Here is a 9,142-nt window from a genome sequence, read left to right as displayed (position 1 = left end):
GCAAGATCATAAACCACACAAGCAGGAACAAGATGATGTAAAAAGTAATAGCAAGCGAGAAATAAGTAATAAATAAGTAGTGCATAGCAACATGCAAACCAACTAATGCCAATCTCCCTGACCAAACCAAAATTTATAAGTTCATGCTAAATACACACCTAGCACTAATAAACCAAACTTCCCCTCATTAAAATCAACCACAAGCACTGAAAACAATGAACAAGAAAAAAAAAATATGGTGAAGTACGTAAGGAATTTCAGATTTGTACCTTAAAACACACAAGATTGTCCAAGAAGCACAATTACTTGAAAACACAATGTGCACAACCTCTAGAAGATTCCTCATAAAATAAAGTGATGTATTATGTGAAAAACATACATCCATGAAAAAAGTGTGTGTGTGACTCTTGGGGTTCGACAAACACTAGATTCAAATCCTAGTAGTGATCTGATAGCTGTATCTCCGACAATAGAATCTAAGAACAACTAAGGAAAGTCAAACCATTAGGAATCAAGGGGTATTTGTTGAGTAAAAGCGGAGGCTCTCCGTCATGCAATTAATCTTCTTCTTCATTTTTTTTTTCTCTCTCTCTGTCTTTTACACATTTTTTTTTCTTTCTTTCTTTTGTACTCATTGGTGGCTTTCACTCTCAAGAGTATGGAAACCAAACTAGAGAAGCATGGATATAATAAGGAACGACATAGTCAGCGAAGTGGCAAGCATGAAAGAATTAACATCATAAAGTCCTCTGCATAGGTACAATTCGGGTTAGATTTGTATCTAAATACTCATAGCCTCACTTAAATAAAAGAACGAATAAAATTACAACTGAAAGGAGTTTTGTCAAACGAGATTGTCAATAACAAAAATCTAACAGGACCATATACGATTTAATTAAATATTCGATTAAGTTTGGAAAAATAGAGATTTGATCCGAATTGGAGTTGATTAGCTTGTGAGAATTGAGAATTAAGATTATTATGAACTAAATTATTTATGAGGCGATCAATTGAATATGTAATTGATCGATGGAGATTTTGGGCTTGATCTAAAATTGAAGGCCCTAATGATGTGAGAAGCCAAAATTGATTATGGAAATAAGTTTAATTTGACATTTGGAGCCTTTTGGGAGTTTGATTAAAAATCTGATTCTGATTGATAAATTTAAATATAATTAATTGGGCTCTAATGGAGGTCAAATTAGATTAATTAAATTATGTGAAACTTTTAGTCATGATTAATTTAATTGTGTTAATCAAGATTTATTAAAATTAAGTAGTGTTTAATTAAACTAATGTGTAATTAGTGTACGAAACTAATCTAATTTTACTCAACTAATTAACAAGTTGGTGTGTATTAAAGAAGGTTCTAGAGAGTTTGAGAGAAAGGAATGATATCACATATATGTATTGTTGGAGTGTTTGTGCTGGGAGGAGCCGAGAGAGAGAGAGAGAGAGAGAGAGAGAGAGAGAGAGAGAGAGAGAGAGAGAGAGAGAGAGAGAGAGATTGTGCTGGAATTCAACCTAAGAGCCCCAAGAAGAAGAAGAAGAAGAAGAAGAAGAAATAAGGAAGGGAAGCCTTGGAAAAAGTGAAGAGATTCAATCATTCAATAATTCTAGGTAAGATTTCTAACTTCAATCTTGGAATTAGTCCTCCCAACATCACAAATCAAGAAGAAATATAATTCAATTGTATGTAATTTTAAATATAATAAAAAGAAAAATAAATTTCAAGAACTAAGAAATTAATTTAGAAATTTAGCAATTGAGTTTAATTTGTGTTATTTTTCATGAATTTGGACTTTATCTTTACATGAATTATAAATTTTGAAGAATTTGAGTTATTCAATTCCATATTTTGAAGAGAAAAAGGAAAAATTTTATAAACATTAAAATCCATGGAAATCTAGAATTAATCTTGAAGATAAATGAGGTTTTGACTTTAAATCCCTAATCGATGCATGTAATGTAATTTAAGAGTCTTACTTGATTTAACCATATTTTGGAATATATATTAAATTAGTTAGTTATTTGAATTACATACATGCAATATTTGCTAGGAAAATTGATAAGAAAATGATGAATTGGAGTTAAGATCAAGTTTATGAAAGTAAAGTTAGAAAGTAATTATTTTGGGCTTGATTTTGAAAAATTATGGTTAAATTAAGCTTCATAAATTACATGCACATATTCTTCTAAGAGTTTTATAACTTTAATTTTATGTTTTGAAAATCAAGGGAAAATATTTGAAATCTTTGCAAGCATAAACCACTGATATAGTAAGATTAAGAAGCCAAGTTGGAAATCGGTCCATTTGGAAAATAAGGATTTAGTAATGAAAGAATATGTGAAATGAGAACCTGATTCATATGAATAAAGAAAGAATAAGTATAGTAGAACTTCGGATTACTTAGACAGAAAAAGACAAGAGAAGCCAAGTTGAATCAAGGAAGTGATATTGTGTTTCAATGCATATATGTTATGTGTTTGTGTAGGTCACTTGCACGAGGAGTATCATCCGGCCAAGCACTATGAGTAATTTCTTTGTAAAGATATTTTCGTATCTGAATTACTTAGAGAATGGCTAGATTATCTGATAATTTGGGCCACCTATGTTTTGTTATGAAATCTTGATATGATACGTTCGTGAACAAAAACCTTGGAATCGTTAAGTTATACTTTGAAACTCTAAAACGTGTATGATATGATATGTCTTCAAAAATGAGGTTTTGTTAGGAATGAATAAGCAAGATATGATAAGCTTTTCGAAAATGGAATTTGTTTAAGAATGAATGAGTTCCTTTTGAAACGATAACTATGAAAACAGCTTGGGAAATGTCTTTTGATCCTCAATGACTTATGTATAGTATTCAACTCGTCATGTATGTTTAGTATAAATTATTGACTCATTGTAATATAATATATGACACCGATCTTTTATGATCGTTTCGCATGATTTCGATTGTATTGATTGTTTCGTATGCTTTCGATTGTATCGATCTGTATGATATATGCCCGTTATAGATGTTTTGAATAAAGTCACCGAAGTGGGAGTTTCGCATAAGCGCGTCCTATATGGACGTTTTGTACCAAGTCGTCCCAAGTGGACGTTTCGCATAAGTCGTCCAATAAGGACGTTTTTGTATAATGTCATCCTATATGGGTGTTTTGCATGAGGTCGTCCTATGTGGGCGTTTTGTATGAAGTCGCCCAATGAGGGTGTTCCGAATGTTTTGTTTTGCTGTGAACGTTTTGTGTGGTATTCCGACAAGTTTTGATTAGGCAATTGGGTACTACAAATTGTGGAAAGATTTGATGATCCATATTAGTTATTATATGTTTCCGAAGTATGCTTTAATTACGTCAAGAGCATTATATTGTTTTGTTTAAGTTATGGATCTCATTTAGTTTACCTTTTTACATCGAGATTATTCATTAGGCTCCAGCTCACTGTATTATTTATGTATGTAGGTGATCAGGCGCGTGACCAAGCCTAGAACTTCTGCTTGGACTCCGTCCTGTCAACCAACCTATGTGCCTCCCGTGGAGGTTCTTGATATGTTAAATAGTCAAAGCCATGTGATTAAAGTTTAATTTTCGTTTGTTCTGTATTTAGCCCTAAGTCCCTTTTTGTCTAGTCGGTATTTATGATGATGTGATATATATATATATATATATATAAAGCTTAAAATTTTTCTGTCTCATGTAAGTCTGCACAACTCAATGGACATTGTATATTTATTATTTGCTTCTGTTAGCCCCTAATAATTTGTTTTTTCGTTTAAAAGGCCTTCAGTAATCTACAAATTACTGGTCGGTTATGATACTAAACCTGTAGAGGCGGGTTTGGGTTATGACAAGTATGGTGACGCTAATTGGATAACTTGACTCCAAATCGACTACTGGTTATGTGTTTACCCTTGGAGGGGCAGTTGTGTCTTGGAAATCTTCCAAACAAACGTATATATCGAGATCAACGATGGAATCTGAGTTTATTGCTTTAGATAAAGCAACTGAAGAAGCGGAATGGCTTCACTAGTTCATTGAGGATATTCTACGTTGGTCGAAACTTGTGTTTGCTATCTGTATTCATTGTGATAGCCAATCGACGATTGGACGGGCACAGTATGATAACCCTGTTCTGTGTTATGTTAATTAACCTTGACTATGATTGTGAATATGTACTTAATGTGATTTTGGGTGATAATTATATGATTAATTATTTTTTTGAAACTATATCTGTTCACCGTAGGAAAATTTGTCCAACTTACTACTATAATTTGAAAATTGAAGACCGCAGAGGCTACATAAATTGAAGTTGATTGTGTTATTATGATTAGCGTGATTTTTAGAGCCAATGGTGAAATTTGATTAAAAATTGATTTGTATTGAAATAATTTGATTAAATTAAGTGAGGCTTATTAGCTTTAATTGAGATTGATTAACTAAGTAATAACCTAGTATATATATGAGCCAATTACACTGAAGCTTATATTTTGAGCTCAAAAATCTGAAATATACACTCTAGAGGGAGAGTGAGCAAAATTTAGAGAGAGAGAGAGAGAGAGAAAGATGGTTCATCCTTGGAGATTTTGCAAAGAAATTCAAGAACTAGGTGGATTAGCTCAAGACTTAGCTATATTTGGAAGAATTAGAGCCTTTAGGTGAGTAACCAACCCTTAATTCATGAGTTTAAACTTGTAATTATATGGATTCCAAGAGAGTTGGTGATCAAGAGCAAAATTTGAGTGGTGTTTGATGAAATTGAAGTTAATATCTCCATGCATATAAAGAATTGCCATGAATGTGCATAATCATGAAGAATTGAGTACCAAATCACACATGGATTTGGTGATAAGTTTCATGGATTTGGATTTGCCCTCGTGCTTGACAAATATTCATGGATTTGGATTTCACCAAATCCATGAAACTTATCACCAAATCCAAATACTTTCAAGAATGTGCATAATGTGTTATGAAGAATTGAGTACCAAATACTTTCAAGTATGCTACTTTCCAAATGCTACTTCTGTATAAGTTTCATGGATTTGGTGATTTGTGAATGAATATTTGTTATGCCCAATGTTTGTATAAGGCTTTATAAAGAAAATGTATTGGGCCAAAGGCTGTCTGAATATGAATGTGATTATAACCATGAATAGGAAATGCACATAAATATGCATATGAATGAATTGGGCCTGATGCCGTTTGACATGAATGAATTGGGCCCGAGGACGTTTGATATGATTAGGCCCGAGGCCGTTTGATACGATAATTGGGCCAGAGGCCATATGATAAGAATGAATTGGGCCCGAGGCCGTTTGACAAGAATGAATTAGGCCTAAGGCCATCTGATATGATTGGGCCCGAGGCCATTTGATACATTTGATAGAAATATGAATGGGCCTAAGGCCGTTTGATGTGATTGACAAGGATATCACTTATTAGAGAATTTTATTTGTATAGCCTCTTTACTTTGGTATTATTCACTAAGCTTTCGCTCACTTTTATTTATGTGTATGCAAATGAGCAAAGAGATGTGCAACCCTAGCCTCAATAAAGCTTGTAAGAGAAGTTTTGTGAAGTCAGCATGGATGTCTCATGTATGAGACTCCGTTTTTATCCTTTTGTTTTACTCTTTTGCTATTTTGGTGGATCTGTTGGATCACCTATGTATATAGACCTTCTGTTTGGCTGGCCGTATGTTTGTATGATCCTGGATGCACAAGATGTTTATTTTGCTTCATGGTGTGAGTTATTAATACAAATATAGAAATGTTTTTGGTATGCCATATAAGCACAACTCAATAGACAAATATTTTTTTTAAGACTGCTTCCATTTGGCCCCTTTTCTATTATAATGTGTGTTGGTTTTGTCAGAGGCCATAGATAATCTTACGATTACTAGCTGGTTATGACCTTAACCTACAGGGGCTAGTTCGGGTCATGACACACAGAGCCATATGTATAATGGAAAGCCTAGACATATCCGTCGTAGACATAATTCTATACGACAACTACTCTTTAATGGAGTTGTCTCTCTAGACTATGTAAAGTCTAAGGACAACATTGCAGATCTGTTAACCGAAGCGTTAACTCGATAGTTAGTAGAAACTTCATCTAAAGGAATGGGGTTAAGGGTTTAGTAATGTTACCGAAATGGAAAACCCAACCTAGTTGGCTAGAGATCCCAAGATCTAGGTTCAAATGGACAACCTAATTTCATGTAACGAGTGAGTCATTGAGTAGGTAAATCTTCTTGCCCATTCCTTTGTACAGTGATACCCTGTGGGGATGAAAGGTTAAGCTAATGCTTTTAATGACCTAAGTGATATGAATAATTAACCGTGGTATAATGAGATACCTTATATAGGTCACCTATGTGAGTGCAAAGAGGGGCCGCTTCTTTATAAATTGGTAAGGCTGAATTCTTTAAAAACACTACCTGAACTAGTCTAGTGTTCTAGGGCCATACCGGACACACCAGTGAGAACAAGAATAATGGTTGGACTAACTCTTGTGTGAGGTCTATTGTGTCGGTTTACACAAATGGCAAAATAGTTCAAGACATCAAGTTCACTGGTCAGCCAGTAAATTCGATAAGCTTTCACTATGAAAGGTTCAAGGCCAACAACTACTTTTTCTGATGTAGGGTTAGTCTGTATGCTCTCTTTTCAAGTCTTTGTTGTAAACGTTGTCCGTTTTCTTTATTCGGTCAATTTTTTTTTCATGCAAGGGATTGTTAGAAAAAATGGTTTTTTTGTGACTTTAATGTGAAATTAAAATAGGTCCCAACCATTTGTTGAGGTGGGATTACATGAGTTTAGATTCTTTGTAACAAGATCTTTACACCACAAGAAGAATGACCAAAAACCATTAAAAATTGAATGAAAAATTGTCTCATAAAGTTGACCTCATGAAGAGGTATTGGGAATTGTGTATAACTACCAATCCCACATTGATTGTAGAGGAAAACTTTGATGGGTATTTAAATTTCAAGATTTTGATAAAGGCATGAGTCCTTTGGGGCATCCAAATTTTCTGAAGGAAAACAGTTATGGATGCTTCAAGGATGGGCTTAAACCATGACTATGGTCCAAGTTGGTTATGGCAAAATTGCCACAAGCACGCGCCGCCCGCCGGGTCCAGGTCCGTGATCACATCATGGGTTATGGATCTTGGGCTTGGGCTAGTGGCTTGAGGCTTGTTGGAACGGGTTAGGTTTGGGCTGGGCCGGATTGGTGGTCCACCAACCTAATCTTTTTGGGCCAGGTCTGCTGCAGATATGTATATACACACAGGTGTATAGTGTTTAACTTACACATTGAATCCCCATCAATTTTTTGCATTACTCCAGCAGTTTTACAAGAGTAATGGGTATTGGTTGCTAGCCTTCATGGCTGGAGGCTCCTCATTTCTCTCCCACATAAATAGAGACCAACCTCTTTGGTTGTCAACACAGATTTTTGCCTTCCAGAATTATACAGTCAGTTTGTTTGCTCTTATAATTTTCTTCTTGTGTGAGAGAGTGCTGCCATTGTCGATTTTCTAAAGTTAACAGAAGGTGCTTCTGCGTTAGCCGGTCTATAGAAGTCAACGTACCTCCAGCACCAATGGTGAAGTGACTAATCTATTTTAAGGAGACTGTGGTACCACACATGTTTCGGTTTGATTCCTCGTCTTTCAATATATTATGTGTTATGTATTTTTTTTTCACGTTCCATAATGTAATTTATCAAATATAGATTTATTTGGTGTTCTATAATTTAATTTATCAAATATGAATTTATTTGTTTTGTTTATTTACATAATTTGTACAACATGTAATAATCTTGTTAGCTCTTCGTTGTTGTTGTGTTCCATATGTAGGCATATGGGAATATGAATAGTTTATGTTCATTTGAAGAACCTTTGAGTAGTTCTTTTCCTGATGCTTTACAAACAATAAAATGGAGTTGAATTGGATTAATGCAAGTTGTTCATTTAATCCCATCATTTAATTCATTGATCATAGTACTGTGTGGAGTGTGCTTTGAATTGATTTTTGATAAATGATTTATGTATGTGCCTCTTGTGCAATGTCATTGAACTCAGTGAGCAGACACACTCTTGGAACTCTATTTACTATTTGGTGGGAATAATGAACTTATTGAGCCCTTTTTAACTATTCACATGTCTCTTTGGATTAGAATGTGAATAATTTTTTTAACTGAAAGAAGCAAAAGAAATATTAGATGACAACATAGTTGCATAGCTTTTGCAATCCCTACACCAATGACTGACATGGATCACTTATAAATGTAAAGCAATGTTGATTATGCTTTTATCCTACGGAGATGCTGGAAACTTTTGTCTACTGGGGTCTGCTTGTTAGTCTAGTATAGTTCACCCTACACAAAAATGTGGTTCTTTTTATTTTGTCTTATATTTTGTTCTTAACTATCCTACTACTTTTGTCCCTTAAATTCTGAGATGATGGTACCATGGATTCTAGAGTTTGACTTATGAGCAGATCAATTTCTTAGGGAGTGTATAATAAGGTCACAGTTAGATGTTGGTTTTGATGTTGAAATACTGGGTGAGTAGAATGCCATCTTGATATTTGAGGGTTTTTGTGTGTGTGTGTGTGTGTGTGTGTCATGCAAAGTTTTGGTGTTGTTCTAAAGATAATAGATGTCTTGAAGCTAAACAAATAAAATAGGAGTTTTTCTAGGAATCCACATTTTGGTACTTGTGTGTTGGAATGGAAAACTTTCCCTCGAGAACACTAATTTTTTATTTTTTTGTTTTGAGCAGCCAAGAACACTAAATTCGGAAACCTGGATTTTTTTTCTTATTAGGTTTCTTTTATAAGACAAAACATCAAATAATGTTAGGTATGTACCCAATCTGTCCCCTCCCAAACACATTAATGTGAATAGGTTGTTTTGTTTGTTTCTTCTTTGTTTGTTTTAGTTTGTTCCATCACTATTTATTAGGTGTCTTTAATTTCTTTCAAATTTAGGGAAATTTTTTTTAAAACATCCACCACATTGTCCGGAGATCATCACCAGCACCTCACTCTAGATTAAAAAAACTTGTAAGAGCAAGTGGAGCGTCAATAGGACGCACGATTAGAGAATTAGAGACAAAATGTGAGGAA

This window comes from Camellia sinensis, chromosome 8 (genome assembly GCF_055761805.1).
Source record: "Camellia sinensis isolate YWXY chromosome 8, ASM5576180v1, whole genome shotgun sequence".
NCBI classification, from domain to species: Eukaryota; Viridiplantae; Streptophyta; class Magnoliopsida; order Ericales; family Theaceae; genus Camellia; species Camellia sinensis.
This window is presented reverse-complemented; position numbering follows the sequence as displayed.